General features: G+C 47.3%; 1 protein-coding gene and 1 long non-coding RNA gene across 9 annotated transcripts in view; both read left to right on the plus strand.

Annotated features, from left to right (window-relative positions):
• The window catches only part of LOC123144462 (uncharacterized), a 3,762-nt gene extending 1,520 nt beyond the window's left edge, over nucleotides 1–2,242 (plus strand). Inside the window, exons 4-5 of one of the 2 annotated variants that reach the window (XR_006471514.1) lie at nucleotides 137–1,869; nucleotides 1,963–2,242. This is a non-coding gene — a long non-coding RNA (uncharacterized lncRNA). Of the gene's footprint in view, nucleotides 1–136 lie in introns of both variants that reach the window. The other variant, XR_006471513.1, reaches the window with a different exon arrangement.
• Nucleotides 2,243–3,424: 1,182 nt separating this feature from the next.
• LOC123144464 (probable magnesium transporter NIPA2) overlaps nucleotides 3,425–18,084 on the plus strand; it is a 52,664-nt gene continuing 38,004 nt past the window's right edge. For 6 of the 7 annotated variants that reach the window (XM_044563613.1, XM_044563618.1, XM_044563619.1 and 3 more), the window contains exons 1-2: nucleotides 3,425–3,641; nucleotides 3,808–3,897. The gene's annotated coding sequence lies outside the window, so the exon portion shown is untranslated. The remainder of the gene's footprint in view (nucleotides 3,642–3,807; nucleotides 3,898–18,084) is intronic. The other variant, XM_044563615.1, reaches the window with a different exon arrangement.

Genomic DNA, 18,084 nt, shown 5'->3' on the forward strand with positions numbered 1-18,084 from the left:
TCCTACTTGAGATTTTGAAGATTCATGGAATGTTGCCTTATTGCTCGAAACACTTTAATATTGAAAGATGAATAAAAGGCGAAGGGATATTTCACGTTTTAGAGAACAAAATATTTTCTACTTGACTGCTCTGCAGATGTTCAGGTGCGACCTGGAATGATTTGGTTTGGGACATTGGGTGGCAGTATTTTCTCATGCTGACAACGATAATTATGTTGACGAGGATTCAGTGGTTGTTGGTGGACGCGGTAGGTGTGCTCCCATCCTCCTCGCCTCCCCATAGATAATTCAATTTTGGAAAACTAATGGTTTTGATTATGGGAAACCTATGACAAAGGTGGGAGTCTTTCTATTGTCTTTCAATGGCCATATGCATTATAAAGAGTCTAGCCTGCATCGGTGTGGACTTGGTGAGTTCTATCCAATTTCTTTGCCTGATACTCAAATGAAGGAGAGAGATTATAGAGTAGGATGATCTTGTTTCTTGCTTGAATCTGATGCTGATACAATGTTCATACAATTAAACTCATCCTTAGATACAAAGCTAAGCTTATTTCTACTTACTGAATGAGACAGATAAGTTTTCACTAGTAGACTTATGTGATGACCAAAACATGGATACTTTAGCTCAACATAAAAAACTTGGTATATTAGCTCCAACATCTAATCAGGATAATGGAGTTCTATTGGTCCTTACTGCTATTCCAAATCCCTCGGAAGGAAAAACTGCTATACTAAATAAACTATATGGTCTACTATTTCTATTGTTTAGTCTTACTTCCATTCATGTATTTTGTAGTACCCTGGGTATATACAATAGTAATAGTACAGATGAATATGTAGTGGTACTTGCATTATTGCATAGTAAGTTAAGCATGTTGTAGTACATGTCAAACACTCGTGCCAATGATATTTAGATATGCTGTTGCAGCGTATGGTGGCACACTAGGACCCTTCACTGTTATCATGTGCAGAATCTTGAGTTTCCCTCTCCCCATATGTTTGTTCATTCTGACAAACATCTACAACAATTTTATACCGCAACATATCACAGATTTGCCAAGATTCCAAAGTCTTGTTATTATTGTTAATCACTTTTGATCTTGAACTTCGACCGACGGATAATTATGACTCTTCGAATAAGTCTCCAATCTTTATGATTTAAAATGCAAGCAATATTATGTTTGACATCAGTGAATAGTACTATGTGGTGTCCTTCATTAATTCCGGACTGACCTTATGTCAGCTGCATATAGCTTAGACTTTGATTGGAGTAAAGCACTCATGCTTTGCTGGCTATATTTACATGTAGTGCTTCATGTTTAAGAGAGACCGGGCCCAGGACGCAAAGTGGCGCGAAGAAGATGGAAAAGCTTGACAACATCTTTTTCGCTTTCATTACTCATGGACCTCATGGTATTTTAGATCGTTTCTTGAGGGTTAGGGTCATTTGTACCAGACCATAGATCATTTCACTAATTTCCACTAATTTGGACAACTGATCTTTGTTTATCTGTATATTGAGAATCCTTGGTAAGACCAGCCTGGTCTCATGGCAATCTTTACCATACTCTGTTAATAATGACTTTTCTAAACTATATTGATAGAGCTTTCAATGCTGTTTATACCACATACGGTTACCAATTTACATTACAATTTGTCCTAAAAAGGATATTAAATCACCACTATGCCTTGCATACATGTTTTGGTAGAAACTGTCTTTTACAAACTTTTTGGATTGACAGTCGTACTATGCACACTCTCTAGGTCGAAAATTTGAATATCTTGTTATTATTTAGATATCGGTGGTAAAAGAAGGGCTTTACCTATGTTGTTTCTGGCGGAATATTGTAACTATTAGGTGTATAGGTATGCTACCTCTGCTATCTGCCACTCAGTACCAGTTCTTATTTAGAAAAACAATTAAAATTTGTGGTTCTAATCCGATTCATTGTATTACAGGATCTTTTGCACATTAGCCTCTCCTTGCTGACATCTGGTGAAAGCTGTGGTTGAGGAGAAGAATGAAAATCTTATAGCTCTAGTTTTGCCCCTCCAACGGTCATGCTCTAAGCTTTGGGTGTGACTGTTTGCACCCTTTCATGTAGTTGTGTTCCCCTCTAGGAAATGAATAGATTCTCACTCAAAAAAGAAAGGAAATGAATAGATCTAACATATTTGGTATGTCTCCATTGTTTATGAGGAAACAACTGGACTATGGTTAATGGTCTGTGGTGTTGAGAACAACAAAAAGGTGGAATGCTCATGGAGCGGCCTTAGTTTTCTTTCCCAGTAACAATGTACCTTATCAACAATTATGCCTCTGCCACTCGAATAACATAACAAATTATTTATGCTCAGGTATATATTTTCAAAGATAAATTGCTGCTATCATGCAACCTTAAGAAATTCTTTGTATTGGACTGTTGTTGTAATCGTGATATGACCTGAAAGCTTTCGGGTTCCCAGCCGCCCCAGCCGAGCCACCAACCACATACTCCACTCTACAGATGCACAGACGATACCATGTTCTAAGCTCCTATCTAGCCTCCAATGACCGCGATCAACGCAAATCGATGAGCGGGACAAACCTTCTTCCCTACTCAACATGTATTGCATTAGGATAAAACTTATTCTTCCATTCTGTTTTTTCTTCTTGGTCTGATTGGCAGAACACCGTGTATATGATATATTTCAACAAAAAACTACAAAGAGGGGGTTGTTCGGCACATTGTGCACCAACCACGGTAATGAGTAGTGAATTGTGAATCCACAACCATGTTTGGAAAGGCAATTTTGCAAATCCAGTGAAGTCTCTCTTATTCATGTACTATCTTAACTACAATGTATCACCTGTGATGACGACTATTTGAATTTCTCTTTTATTGAATCTATTGGCCATGTTTCTATGTACTCAAATGTGTTTTAACCTGCTTGACATATTGCATATATTTGGAAAGATAAGTCTTTCATTTTATTTTTTCAAACAAAAAGGTTACAATTAATATCCATGTGCTTGACCAGACTTAAACTTACTAACAAATGCTTTTTTTCAAAGCGCTCATGGTTTAAAATGAGACTTATTATCGACAACAATTCACCATGTCTCATATTAAAGGCGACTAAACAGTGGATATCGTTTTCATCGTGCACATGGATTTAGTGTGCCTCTACGTCATTTGGCGCAGCGGGTCCACTAGTAGTCATAAAAGATGGCCAACCAGCTATGCCACGTGATGCATGCTGGTTGGTCACGGTGAGAAAGATTTTAAAATTATTTTTTGAAAATGGAAGTGAGACTCTTTTATTTTTTTATAAATTTTTTCTAGCATTTTTTTAAAAACGAATATGATGTCCATGTGACATGATTTTTATTTTTATTTTAAGATGAAAGTGAGGTGGACACAACCTCCTCTCAAGCGGCTCGCGACGCCAACCACTAGCACGCTCAAACACACACGAGCCAGCCGACAGTACGAGGGGCCTCATGGTGAAACGCACGAGAAAAAAACCCTACTGGAGCAAACTTCTGCCAGCCACAAGTCTGCGCCTCCCCCACGTTCTCCCGCCACGTTCTCCACGACTCCTGTCCTGCTCGCCGTCGCAGCGGCCTCGCATCGCAGCCCCGGGGGCTCGGGCAGGTAACTGGTGCCCTTCTCGATCTGAAATTTGCATCTCGGTTGGTTGATTGATGGATGGTCACCTTCAAAAAATAATTAAACGGCGAAGCGTGGCAGTAAAAAATATCTTCAATTCTTGCTCAAAATGCCCGCAGTTTCCCCCCTCTGATTTTCTCATTTTTTTTAGCGCAACCTATTCCGCATGATTTCTTGCCCTCTCCGTCTTCCCTTCTTCCATTGAGGTCTGAAGAATCGGGGATTTTTTTGTCTGTTCAAGGTAACGTCCTCCCCCTTTCCCCTTTTCATTCGTTGAATAATACGTAGCAACAATCGCCTGTTCATTTGGAGCACTGCAGTTTTCGTGTTGGAGTTCTGACTGGTTCTTCCGAAATATTCGATTTGTCGAAGAAAGCACCTCTCAAAAGAGTAGGAGTATGCTCCAGCGCGGTTTTCTGTGGTTTGTTCGCGCGGATCTATCTTTTATGCCCTTGGCTTGTAAACGAAAACGCACGAAAGATGCTTGCCGTGTGCTAGCATTAGCGCTTCAGCAACGTATTGAATGGCCGTAGATAAATATGTAGTGCTTGAATTAGATGGCTGTTTCGGATTTGGTGTGCCATGCAACAGTTCGCCCCGGAAAAAAGAAATGTGAGATGAAACACGCACTTGATTGCACTATTCCTAGTCTCTAATAATCATTGTGGGAAGGCCAAAGGTAAACAGGATGATAGGAGTAGGCGATATGCGTGGGTGGTGGTAAGTGTTAGATGTTAGGTACCGAATCGATCTATTCACTCTATCTCGGATACAAGTCTCGAATTCAATTACAACCAGCACTCTCGCTGTTCTTGTGGAAGAAGAAGAAGGAAGGTAGGTGGGGAAAGGGGGAGAGAGCCACCATTCGTTCTGATCCTTCTGGATGCCGCTGCCATCGTCGCTCGAGGGAATAAGGAGGAGTCAGCGGTGACGCGTGACTCAGTGGCCCCACTCCGGCCCGACGAATCTTCTGTTGGGCTGCGCGATCCTCTTGGGCCTGCTGTCGATCCGCCTTGCCACCAGGCCGTCATTGGCAGTGTGTTTTGCTGCCGCGGCAGCACTCTTGTCACTTGCTGTCGTGGCAGGTCGTGCGCTGACATCCCCTCCTCCTTGAGAGATGGCTTGTCCCCAAGCCAGGGGCGTGGGGTAGCGGTCTCGCATCGTCTTGGCATCTTCCCAGGTGGCGTCGAGGATGGAGGGATCGGACCAGCGCACGAGGACTTGTTCACGTCGTCCTTGCGGGGTGTGGCGCCATCTTGTATTGATGATCTCGACCGGTGTCAGGGGTTTGTTCGTGGGGGTTGGCAGCGTCGTCTCGACCGGTGTAGAAGCGGACAAGGCTCGCGGAGCTGCGACACGTGGAAGACGGGGTGCACCTTGGCGCCGGCGGGAAGCTCGAGCTCGTAGGCGACGGGGTTGACGACGCGAATGATCTTGTAGGGCTCGAAGTAGCGGAAAGAGAGCTTGTGGTTGGAGCGACGGGCCACCGTTGTTTGAACGTACGGCTGTAGCTTGAAGAAGACGGGAGTCCCCAACGACGAAGGAGCGATCAGTGCGTTTCTTGTCAGCTTGGCTCTTCATAATGTTGCGCGCTCGATGCAGGTACTCCGAAAGTACTTGCTGCATGTGCTTGCGCTCTTCAAGCCAGTCTTTGAGCTGCGGCTGCTTGCATGTAGAAGCGGTTTCAATTCCCCAATGGCGTGGCTCTTGACCATAGAGAGCTGCGAAAGGATAAGTATTGAGAGCAGAGTGAAAGCTGTAGTTGTACCAAAATTCCGCGAGAGCCAAGTATTGGTGCCACTTGTTTGGGTTGGCGTGGGTGAAGCATCTGAGGTATATCTCAAGGCACTGATTGACGCGCTCCGTTTGCCCATCTGTTTGCGGGTGATACGGCGTGCTCATATTGAGTTTGGTGCCGATAGTTTTGAAGAGTTCGCGCCGAAAGCTGCTGGTGAACACGGGGTCTCTGTCGGAGACTATTGCTTCAGGGAGGCCATGCCGTTTGTAGATGTTCTCCAGATAAGAGTGGGCCACCTTCGCCGTCGTGAATGGATGGCTTAGAGCAAGGAAGTGGGTGTAGCGGGTGAACTTGTCGACCACGACGAGAATGCAATTGAACTTGCCTGAAGAAGGAAGGCCGTCAATGAAGTCCATGGTGACCACCTTCCACGCGTCATTTGGGACTGGGAGAGGTTCGAGCAGGCCGGGGTATCGAACGCGCTCTGGCTTGGCTTGCTGGCACACGGAGCACGACTGCACATACTGCTTGATATGCTCTTTCATTCTGGGCCATGCGAACATATGGCAGAGGCGCTTGTAGGTCATTGGTACTCCCGAATGGCCGCCCATTATGTTGTCGGGGAAGGCGCGGAGCACGCGTTGTTGCAGAGAAGGGGAGCCTCCTAACCAGATTCTATCTCTGAAATACAACAAGCCATCGCGCATAGTGAAACGTTTCTTGGGGTCTGGTCGCCTGTCAAGATCACAGATGATGTTCCGCACTTGTGGGTTGGTTCCATAGCTTGCCACGATATCATCCAGCCAGGCAGGTTTGCAGACTGAGATAGCTGTGATGGAGGCATCCGGTGCACGGCGGGACAGAGCATCAGCGGCTGAATTGGTTGGGCTTGGTCGGTACTAGATTTTGTACCTGAGACCAAGCAATTTGGTGAAAGCCTTTTGTTGCCATGGGGTGGACAAGTGCTGATCGTCCGGGTGCACTAGGATGCGTTGATCGGTGCGGATAATGAACTCTTCATTGAGCAGGTATGGGCGCCACTATTCGATTGCCATCAGAATCGCCATGCATTCTTTCTCATATGTAGATAGCCCTCTGTTCTTGGGGCCCAGGGGCTTGCTCATGTATGCAATGCGCTGTCCTTGTTGGAGTACTGCTCCCACTCCATAGGCGCAAGCATCCGTATCAATGGTGAATTTCTTGGTGAAGTCCGGCAACTGTAAGACTGGTGCTGTGACTAGCTTCAGTTTCAGGGTGTCAAAGGCTTGCTGAGTATCACTTGTCCAAATAAACTGCTGGCGTTTCTTGAGGAGATTGAAGAGTGGCCGGGCAATGATTCCAAAATGTTGGACGAACTTGCGGCAGTAGCCAGCGAGGCCGAGGAAGCTGCGCACCTCTTTGACGCAAGTGGGAGTCGGCCATTTTTGAATTGTCTGAACTTTGGATCAGTAGAGACGCCGTGCTCGTTGATGACGTGGCAAAGGTAGGCGATCTGTTTCTGTGCAAAGGAACACTTGGACTGCTTCACCTGCCAATGATCTTCTCGAAGCAGCTGTAACACTTGTTTGATGTGTTGTATGTGATCGGTCAGTGTCTTACTGAAGGTGAGGATATCGTCAAAGAATGATATGACACAGACGCGATTCATGGGGCGGAGGGTGGTGTTCATGGTGCCATTGAATGTTGCTGGACCTCCGGCGACGCCGAATGGCATGACGCGAAATTCCCAATGCCCTGAGTGAGTTTGAAAGGCCGTCTTGTATTCTTCCCCCTCTGCCATACGTATCTGGTGGAATCCTGCGCGCAAGTCCAGTTTAGAGAACCATTTGGCGCCTGCGAGCTCGTCCAAAGTTCATCGATGATAGGCACTGGATACTTGCTGACCACAGTCATGGAGTTCAGGCGCCTGTAATCCACGCAGAGGCGCCAGGAGTCATCTTTTTTTTGACTAGCAGGGCTGGTGAGGAAAACGGGCTTGAGCTTTTTTGAACCACACCGGCGTCGAGCAGTTCCTGAACTTGTTGCTCGATTTCCGTCTTGAGCTCAGGCTTGTATCTGTATGGGCGCGAATTGACCGGTTGGGCGCCTGCCATCAAAGGAATTCTGTGGTCGCACTCGTGACGGGGCGGAAGGCCGCGCGGGTCTTGGAAGACATCAATGAACTATTCTGACAGGTGCAGGATCTCCATTGGAATTGGTGTGTTCGCTGTGCCAATCGCATCCAGAGAGTTAAGGTGGATGACATGGGCGACTGAGCCTTGCTTGCAAGCCTTGAGCAATTCCGGCGCTGAGATCAGAGAGCGTTGTGTCTGGTCGGACGACACCGTTGACATTTTCAGTTGCCCGCTTGGTGTTGTGACTGTCAGATGTTGCTCGATCCAATCAATGTTCATAGGGCTGTGTTTGCGTAACTAATCGATTCCCAATATAGCGTCATACGCACCCAGCTTGAGAACTTTGAAATCAGTCTTAAACTCATGCTCTTGCGCAATCCAAGGACAGTCAGGAATATAGCGAGTGCATGGAATGGTGGCGCCGTCTGCAACGCGCACACGACAAGGGCACGGCAACAGAGCAACACCCGAGAGCTTGGAGGCGAATGAACTGTCCACTAAGGAGGTGGAACTGCCGGAATCGACCAGGAGCAGCACTTCATGCCCTTGCAGCCAGGCCTGTGTTGTAGAACACCAGGGGCAGACGAACCATCTTCAGCCTGACGGGAAATGGTGCAGAAATTTTCTTCGTCAGAAATCGGCGAATCTGGCGGCGATTCTGACGCCTCATCGTCCAGGCTGAATATGGCGAGTAGTTCATCCACAATATGCATCTGCACTGTAGGTGGGCACACGTGCTCCTTGATCCATCGTTCGCCGCACTTGAAGCAGAGTCCCTTCGCGCGCCTTCTGGCGCGGAGGGCGGCCACCTGGCTTCAGGCGTACCGCGGGCGGCGTCAGTGCCACGCCTATCTTCAGAGTTTGCCGTAGGCGTCGCAGGTCGCACGAAGAATGATGGTGATGCCGTCCTGGAAGCTTGGCCTTGGCCTCGATTTGGCGTGGGAGAAGCGCCCGTCCGGCAACTCGCCGTCGGCCACTTCCTCTTGAAGTAGGGCCAGCGAGCACGCCGTGTCCAGGTCCGGTGGTCGCTGCATGAGCACCACCGCTCGAATGTTCGATCGCAATCCCTCGACAAAGCGCGTCAGGAAAAAAATACGGGTGCGTAGATTCATAATATGAAATCAGGTGATTCATTAGAGATTCAAATCGTTTGATGAATCGGCGACAGAGGTGGTTTGTTTGATAGCATAGAACTGGCCCCGAAACGAGTGCAGAGTAGAGAGGCAAAGGACTCCCAGTCCAATCCGACTAGTTTTTTTTTGCACATATTGCAGCCAGATGTCTGCTGGACCGGAGAAATTCAGAGTCGCCATTGGTTCTCTCACCAGGATCTCCTCACTGTTTTTCTCACCAGGATCCTCTCATTGTTTTTCTCTCGCAAACACGCACACAAGGAATTAGTATTAAACTCTATGACCCTGACGCCCCCGCTGGCGGCGCCCCCAAACACGGCACGGGCGGCGCCCCCAATCTCCTCTGGCAGCCTCCTCCTTCGTGCTTCTTCCTTGGCTGCTGCCGGACGACACCGTTAGGCAAAGCCCGCGCGGACGACGGCTACCTGCCCAAGGTGCTACTTGATGGCGGTGACTGGTTGATTCGAGCAGCGTCCATGGTGGTTAGCTGCATCATCACATGCATGGCGAGATGGACTGCATTGTCTCAACTTCCGCGCATGTGATTTGATCGCAGCAGAAGACGGATCTTGAGGTGGACTGCATCGCCTCCTCGTTCACGCGTGTGATTGGACTGTAGTGCACGACAGACCCTCCACATCTTGCCATCTACGGGGGCTCGATCGTGGGCCTCTGGTGCTGATGATGCCTCCTCTACATCACTGGTTGGCGCACATTAGAGAGCAAGTCCACCATTGGTGCTCACTATGCTCGCCGCTGGCCTAATCGGCTCGGCAGTGGACATCGGCTTCATAGCTATGGCGATGGTTGCCAAAGGCGCGAGGTGGCTTTGACGCTTGGAGCGCGTAGGTGGCTGTTTTGTTGGCGGCTGCTCGTGTGTTGTAGGGTGGAGACCCTAAGTGGAGATCTTTCACGAATTGGAGGGGGATCCATGAAGAACGCGAAGAACAAGAGGGGAAATCACAAGAGGGACACTCAAGAACAAGTCCAATCACACATCCACTAGACCAACAAACACACAAGATTCACAAGGTACAAGAACAATCAAAGGGAAACAAGATACATGGTAAAGTTCATCTCAAATCCACAGGAGATGAGGTCTTGATGATCTAGATAGATCCTTCCCTCATGGGGGTCTTGAATCCCTAAGGATCTTCTCCAATGGAGGTCATGATCTCCATGGGAGAGGGTAGATAGGAGCAAAGCTCTTAAGATCATATCATGTACTTTGCTAGCCCTAATTTCGAGCTAGGAGATGACTATTTATAAACTAGAGGAAGTTTGGGGGTAAAATGGGGGTACATGGGTCATTGGACCCTAAGTGCACGCAGGCACAACTGGAGGGGTCCGGGCACCCGGGGTAAAGGGACCGGGCACCTGGGGTGGCGCGTGGGAAGGGGGCCGGGCACCCGGGGTGGACAGACGGGCCGCGCCCTTTGGGGCCGCCGGACCGGGCACCCGGGGGTTGTGGGCCCGGGCACCCGGGGTGGTCAGAGTCCTCCGGTGCTTCGCGTCTTGGGGTCCCTCTTCCTCCTTCTCCCTTCTTGGATGGTGTAGATGTTCTCTTGCGCTTGAACTTCTCCTCGTCGTCGACGAAGCTCCGGTAATACCTATGCATGTACACGAGAGGGATGTCAAGTAGTATACTATCCTCGAAGGGGTCAAGTGAACACGTGTAAAGGAGATGATTAACCTTTATGTATGTGAAGTAGATGTCGCACGTGTCACTTGTCGAACGGACTTTTGACATGGTGATGTCCGTAGGATGCTCCGCATTATCCCCTCCCCCTTGGGAAAGAGCCGACCTCGGATCGAAAACCAAATCACCATCGGTAAGAGATGGCGTCGCCTTGTAGAAGTGAATGTTCACCAAGTACTCATAGTCTTGAAGCTCAAAGTTGGCACTCTCCAATGTCGCACCGGCTCGTGATTCCTTCAAAAGGAGCAAGAACAACAAACACTTGGAAAAACAAATGTGGTTAGCGTTAGTGCAAAACCAAGCATTCAAGTGGTGATTCACCGAACAAGTGTTGTCATCATGCATATCATATGGTGTGACAAAAGATTGTGTCATGTCAGGTAAGCATATGGATTGAGCACAATCAAGGGCATCATTGAAACAAGCATATAACTGGGAGGTAGAGATGCTAAATGTGTGACAAGAGAATGAGCATCTCCCTCATGGTCATAGCAAGCATGCATTAAGCGCTCAACGAATGGTCTATGGTATGCATATGAATCATTCACAATACCAAATAAAATAAAGAGTCTAAACACATGGATCAAGTACAAGACAATCCAAGCATAACTTGCATAGGGTGTAGTGAAGATAGTGTGGCACTCAACATAATAGAAAGAACAATTGTTCATCATGTATGAGGCAATCAAGTCAATCATGTGACAAGCATGGAAATAGATGCCATCAACCACATGAAACGAGCAAGTATGAATCATGGGTGATGCAACATAGACAAGCATATCAATCATGTCATGCAAACTAGTAGTGCGAAGATGCAACATACTAGAGGAAATCATGGCAAGCATGTCATGTGGGCAAATAATAGGCATATGTAATGCGCATGACATAGGACAAACATGAAAACAAGATATGATCAAAGGATCATCATAGGCATTGGGCACAAACAAACATGGCGATAACAAGCAATATCTCCACCAAGCTTGCAAATACACATACAAGTACTAGAGTCAATCATCATGTGTAATGCAAAGCATGGGTCACAAATGCATGGTAAAGGCATAGTAATGAGCATATCATGCAAAGTGAACATGGCAAGATGGTCATAGAATATGTAATGGACAATAAGCCATAACCATGTGAGGGCCATGTAGAAGAAATGCGCAAAGTCTTTGCGCAAAGGGAGCGATGGTAAGGATAATCCACGGGATCCCAAATCATCATTGCTCTCTAGAGCTCGTTTCGTCAACTCATTGGATTGTGAGGTTGACGAGGAAGCATGTGTACTTACACAACAAGTAGACAAACGAAACAAAGTGTGTGCGTGGTAAATGTACACATCATCCATCATGATGTGCATGTGCGTGCGAGAGTTAGCACAAGATAGGCATCGCTCAAAGAAATTTGATGCATGGTATCCTATATACCCAAGAGATCCATCCCCACTAACCTATTTATCTAAACATGCAGCCTATCCACCTAAGCAATGTGCCAAGTCAGCAATTATACATCCACCACATGCATTCCATTCGAGCCCTCTCTTAGGTGTGAACTGAGAGTTTCTCTCACGTCGGAATGGGAACAACCATTTCTCATGCATCCATGCTTGGCCGGCCATTAGGCCCACTATCATTGCAATGATTTTATTGCCTATCGTTATGTGTGTTTAGTGGAGCTTTTCCCCCTTCCATCGCAAGCATGACTTCTCTTCTTCCAATCATCTCCTTATATAATAGTGGATCCACCTGATAGAGTCGACTAGCGCGAAGCAATGTGCCAAGTCAGCAATTATTCATCCACCACATGCATTCCATTCGAGCCCTCTCTTAGGTGTGAACTGAGAGTTTCTCTCACGTCGGAATGGGAACAACATCATGAAAGAATAGTTGTTATGTATAACATGATGGGGACACAAATTGAGCATGCACATAATCCATGGTAAGCATTTTGTGCACACAAGTATTAGGATCATGCAATGGATGGCATGGATCAAAATCTCCTAAAATGTATGAGGAAACTATGTGGGTCTCCTCAAGTGCAATAGCGGAAGTATAATATGGAGAAAATTGAAAACATGGCAAACAATGTATGTCCGAAGCTAGGTGGTCATGGCATGGCATATGAGATAAATGATGCAAAGGGAGCATATCAATATCATCACAAGAAAAACAAATACCAATAACCATGGGTTTGTCATCTATGCCATATGTGTAAATTGGGTTTATTTTAATGGCATATGCATAGTCACTACAATGAGATTGCAAATATGACATACGGTTGATCTCATTCATAGCATATGACAAGTCAAGCGGATTGGCAAACATGATGTGACCGAGAGAATTATTACAAGAAATCCTATGCAACATGGCATCACAACTAATAGACTCCACATGACAATCATCAAACTTATCATAAATGGGTAAATCATCGCATGAGGAAGTCGCACTAGCATGAAGCGTGTCAATAGGAGGATCAACATCATGCAAGCAATCAATGTCATAAATGTCCACTAGTGGGACTAGAGCATCACCATCACCTACGTTACCTTTGTCATTCCACTCATGTGGTGTAGGTGAGGTGGCAAAGACCAAGTTGTGGTCAATATCATTATCGTGATGGAACCATGTGGGGGGTGCATCATAGTCCACCATGGCCATCGTCTTGTCCAAAGGAAGGACAAAGTCGTCGAGGATCGACACGTCATCATATATGGGACCTAGCACCAAATGAGAAGACACAATAGAGGTAGAGGTTAAGTTGTTAGAATCGAAATGGCCTCACATGCCCTATCAACTACCTCACTCTCTCTATGTGGTGGTGGATCACTCACTCCCTCAAAATAGGTGCACTCAATGTCACATATGGTGGAGTCACTCAAATCACTCAAGTGGTGGTGGTGGTGGCTCTCCTCACATGGGAATTGGGGCAGCTCATCATATATGGGGCAAGTGGTGAAGTCACTCTCACTCTCAATATGGTTGCACAAGTCATTCAACTCGTCACCATACGCCTCCTCGGTCGAAGAGAAAATCCCATGCTCAACCATCTCGTAGTCGTCGTCGTGGATGAAGGCCGAAGATGGCACATCATCACTCTCGCCTCCAAAGATGGAAGCATCATCCTTGCTCTCCACCATGTCGCTCGCCTCCAAATCTTGGTCCTTGAGTTGCTCCGTAGTCGTACTCGTCGCCGCACCGTCTTGAAAAAGAGTCGTAGTAGACTCGGCATCATCAATGCCACAGAGGGATGACGGTGAAGTCAACCTTGGGAACGTCATCTTGTAGCTCGTCGGGCTTGGACATCTCGGTGGTACTAGCCTCATGCTCGCCGTCTTGGAGCGTGGTCATCATGAAGTGTGCTTGGGGTCGAGTAAACTTGGCCTTCTTGAGTTCTTGCTCCGCCTTGAGAGCACCAATGTACATGTCGTCGAGGGACTCGTAGTTGTTGGTGAAGATAGTCTTGGCGATGTTGTTCAATCCCATCATGAAGTAGAACTTCATCCAAATGGGGTCGTCCACACCGGCTCGTCGCAAGGCTTTCTTCATGTTCTTGAAGTACATGTCGAGGGACTTGGATCCTTGTATGGTGTTCTCCACTTGGCATTGAAGATGTTCCGTGTAGGTGGAAGGCACAAATTCTCGCCGCATAGCTCTCTTCGTCTTGGGCCAACTCATGTTGAAGCTCCTCGAATGTGTGTGAAGCCACCATGTCAACGCGTAGTCGTGGAAGTTACTTGTGGCGCACCTCACTTGATCTTCGGAGGGTACTTGATGTCGCTTGAGGTAGTCGTCCATCTTGCGCTCCCACTTGAGATACTCCTCGGGGTCTTGAGTCCCATAGAAAGGAATCTCGTGGTCGGTGTCGAGGTCGTAGTAGCTGGTGTAAGACGCGGACTTGAGCTTGGGGAGCTTCTCTTGAGCGTAATCTTGAGGTGCTTGTTGGCGAAGATGCCGCATATCCAAAGGCGAAGATGCCTTGAAGTCACTTGGCGAAGATGTCAATGTAGATGGCGAAGTCGTAGAGCGGTGGTTGGTGTTGAGCTCTTGACATTCACGTTCTTGTCGGTGATGGTGTCGATGCCGATGTGACCTTGCCGAAGATGGTAGCTCGGAAGCATGTGCACTTGAGTGCCTTCTCGAAGAGGATGAAGACCTCTTGCGGATGTTGATGAGGGCTTTGAGCTCCTTCATTTGAGCATCCATCTTGGCGTCGATGAAGTTTTCGTGGCATCGAACTCGTCGTCGTGGTTGTAGACCGAAGTAGATGTGCTTTGCCTATCCATCGCAAGACTCAAGCAAAGGTGAGTAGAAAATGAGATAAACAATACCAAAATACCTTTTCCCAAAGTTGAGGATGTATCCCGTTTCACTCAATGTGAAATGAAAGAATAGTGGAATTGGTACCGGACTTGTTCACTCACCCCTACAAAGTAAAGCTTATCGAGTGGCTTGGTTAGGACAAGTGGCACAAATTCATGCAAATTGAAGTCCAAGATATTGTAAATGTTGAACTAAATCCAAAGGACTCAAGATGCAAAGCAAGTGATCACAAATATAGAGGAGGGCAATAAAGAAACATACATGGTGGGATAATGGGGCTTGTGCAACTATAGGGATGAGCAATACAAAATTGCCTAATGAAGACTAAGCTCGTCTTGCACAAACACTAGGAGAGACGCTAGCTTGATTGCACGCTTGGGCACGATTCACCACTTGGCACCAACCTATATGTATGCAAGCTAAATGTTTCCTTCCATGTATCCTCATGCACAACTACCTCTTTTCATGCTCCACTCTCTTTTGCTTATAAGCTTTGATCTTTCTTTCTTGCTTAAAAGCTTTCTTTTGATATTCTCTTCCTTTCCACTATGCTTATTGAGCCTCAACCAAACACATGAGACAAGTATCACAAGATATGCACAGGAGCAAGCAATTGTACTATATGATATATCAAATGATGCAACAACATGATATCGTATCACTAAGGTGCTCAAGTTTTCGCGAAGCCCGGCAATACTCGGACAGCTAGTCTCAATAGGTATGAAGGTATTCACAAAGATGGTGGGGCTATCAAAGTGTAATGGCAAGGAAGGAAAAGTATATGACGGAATGGATACCTTCGTCACACTTAACCTTTCACGAAGTCGGGGGTTACCGGCCTTCCGGTTGAAGATGGTCTCAAAGGATGGATGTTCCTCATCGATGCGAAAGCTCGTACTGGATGTAGTCGATGGAATGATACAAGTGTCTGGTGGTGGATGAAGATGTAACCGCCCCTAAGTAGCCGAAACACCTTAGGAGACTCAAATCACAACTCACACAACCACAAATGCAATAATAACCAAAATGGGTTAGGTTGTGGAAGTTTTATGTGGTGGTGTGGAAGTTATGGCGGAGGGCCTATGCAAAGATGTCAAAATTCGAAACATTTGATGATGGCAAATGATGGTGTTAATATTTTTTGTGGGATGGAGGATGTCAATAGCTACAAAACGAGCTAAAGAACGCGGAAATTGGACTCCGGATGAATTAGTTATGGCCAAAATGGTTTTCACAAGTGGGTTGAAACTAGGGGGTGCGGGTGCCCGGGGTGGTCAGGGAGTTGGGCGGAAAAGTGGCCTGGGGGTAAGGGGTGCGGACGCCCGGGGTGGTCAGGGGGTCTGGGCGAAAGTTGTCCGGGTGCCCGGGGTGGTTGGGGAAGTTGCACGGAAATGTCCCGGGGGTCCGGGTGCCTGGGGTAAAGGGGTCCGGGTACCCGGGGTAGGCCGAGAAGACTCGATTTTGAGCGAAATTTTTAGATCTCGAACTAGGTGCGGAAGAACTTGGTTTCAAGCTACAAATTGGATGGGGAAAAAGAAAAATTGGGGCCAGGGAACGCCAAGGGAGGTAGATCCACTTGCCAAACACTAGATCCACAGATCAAAATCAACAAAAACTCTCAAGTACCAACAAAATGCAAGAAATTTTTTGGGGCTCTTTTTGTAGGGAATTTTTGAATTGGGACAAAAACACACAAAATTAGGCTAGAAAGCGGTGGGGGGGAGACTCCAAATTCGTGATCAACGTGGCTCTAGATACCAAGATGTTGTAGGGTGGAGACCCTAAGTGGAGATCTTTCACGAATTGGAGGGGGATCCACGAAGAACGCGAAGAACATGAAGAATAAGAGGGGAAATCACAAGAGGAACACTCAAGAACAAGTCCAATCACACATCCACTAGATCAGCAAACACACAAGATTCACAAGGTACAAGAACAATCAAAGGGAAACAAGATACATGGTAAAGTTCATCTCAAATCCACAGGAGATGAGGTCTTGATGATCTAGATAGATCCTTCCCTCATGGGGGTCTTGAATCCCTAAGGATCTTCTCCAATGGAGGTCATGATCTCCATGGGAGAGGGTAGATAGGAGAGCAAAGCTCTCAAGATCATATCATGTACTTTGCTAACCCTAATTTCGAGCTAGGAGATGACTATTTATAGACTAGGGGAAGTTTGGGGGTAAAATGGGGGTACATGTGTCATTGGACCCTAAGTGCACGCAGGCACAACCGGAGGGTTCCGGGCACCCGGGGTGGCGCCTGGGAAGGGGGCCGGGCACTCGGGGGTGCGGGCACGCGGTGGTGAAAGCCCGGGCACCCGGGGTGGACAGACGGGCCGCGCCCTTTGGGGCCGCGGGCCCGGGCACCCGTGGTGGTCAGAGGCCTCCGGTGCTTCGCGTCTTGGGGTCCCTCTTCCTCCTCCTTCTCTCTTTTTGGATGGTGTAGATGTTCTCTTGCGCTTGAACTCCTCGTCGTCGACGAAGCTCCGGTAATACCTATGCATGTACACGAGAGGGATGTCAAGTAGTATACCATCCTCGAAGGGGTCAAGTGAACACGTGTAATGGAGATGATTAACCTTTATGTATGTGAAGTAGATGTCGCACGTGTCACTTGCCGAACGGACTCTTGACATGGTGATGTCCGTAGGATGCTCCGCATCATCGTGTCCGAAACGACTTTTTTGTGCACGTACATGTGAGAGGTTGATTTTGCTGGCAAGCTTCGGCTCTTTATGTTGCGCGATAGTTCGTGTCAGCAAGCATGGCTTCGATCGTTTTCGTGAGCATGGTGCAAGGCTCTCTCCAGTGAGGTGGTAGTCAGCAGGTGTGCTCCGTCGTCGGTGCTGGCCTGTGTGGTGACCAATCCGGCTTGTGGCGACGCCCTTAGTGTGGTTTGCGTGGCCACCAAAGGTCTTGAGCGTTTTTCTCCAGAACCAATGGTTGCTGCCGGCGACTCGTACTGGTTATTGAAGTGTATATGTGGATTGCCTAGCACTTTCCATTAGTTCAGACTTTTGGTTGCGTGGCTAGTGCATGAAGCTTAACGTGGTATCAAAGGTAAGGTTTTGAGTTCAAGCCCTGGCTTTTGCAGTTTATCTAAAAAGTGTTGTTCCCCCCTTTGTGTCCATGTATAGGCCTCTTGAGCCATACCTCTGAGTCTATCCACGTGTTTGACTTCCCGCATCACACGTAAGAGGGGGTGTTGAAGTGTATATGTGGGTTGCCTAGCCCTTTCCATTAGTTTAGACTTTTGGTTGCGTGGGCTAGTGCATTAAGCTTAACATGGCATCAGGGCCTAAGGTCTTGAGTTCAAGTCCTGGCTTCTGCAATTTATTTAAAAATTGTTGCTGCCCCCTCTGTGTCCACGTATATTCCTCTTGAGCCATACCTCTGAGTCTGTTCACGTGTTGACTTCCCGCAT

The sequence above is a fragment of the Triticum aestivum genome, chromosome 6D (assembly GCF_018294505.1).
Source record: "Triticum aestivum cultivar Chinese Spring chromosome 6D, IWGSC CS RefSeq v2.1, whole genome shotgun sequence".
In the NCBI taxonomy this organism is placed as follows: domain Eukaryota; kingdom Viridiplantae; phylum Streptophyta; class Magnoliopsida; order Poales; family Poaceae; genus Triticum; species Triticum aestivum.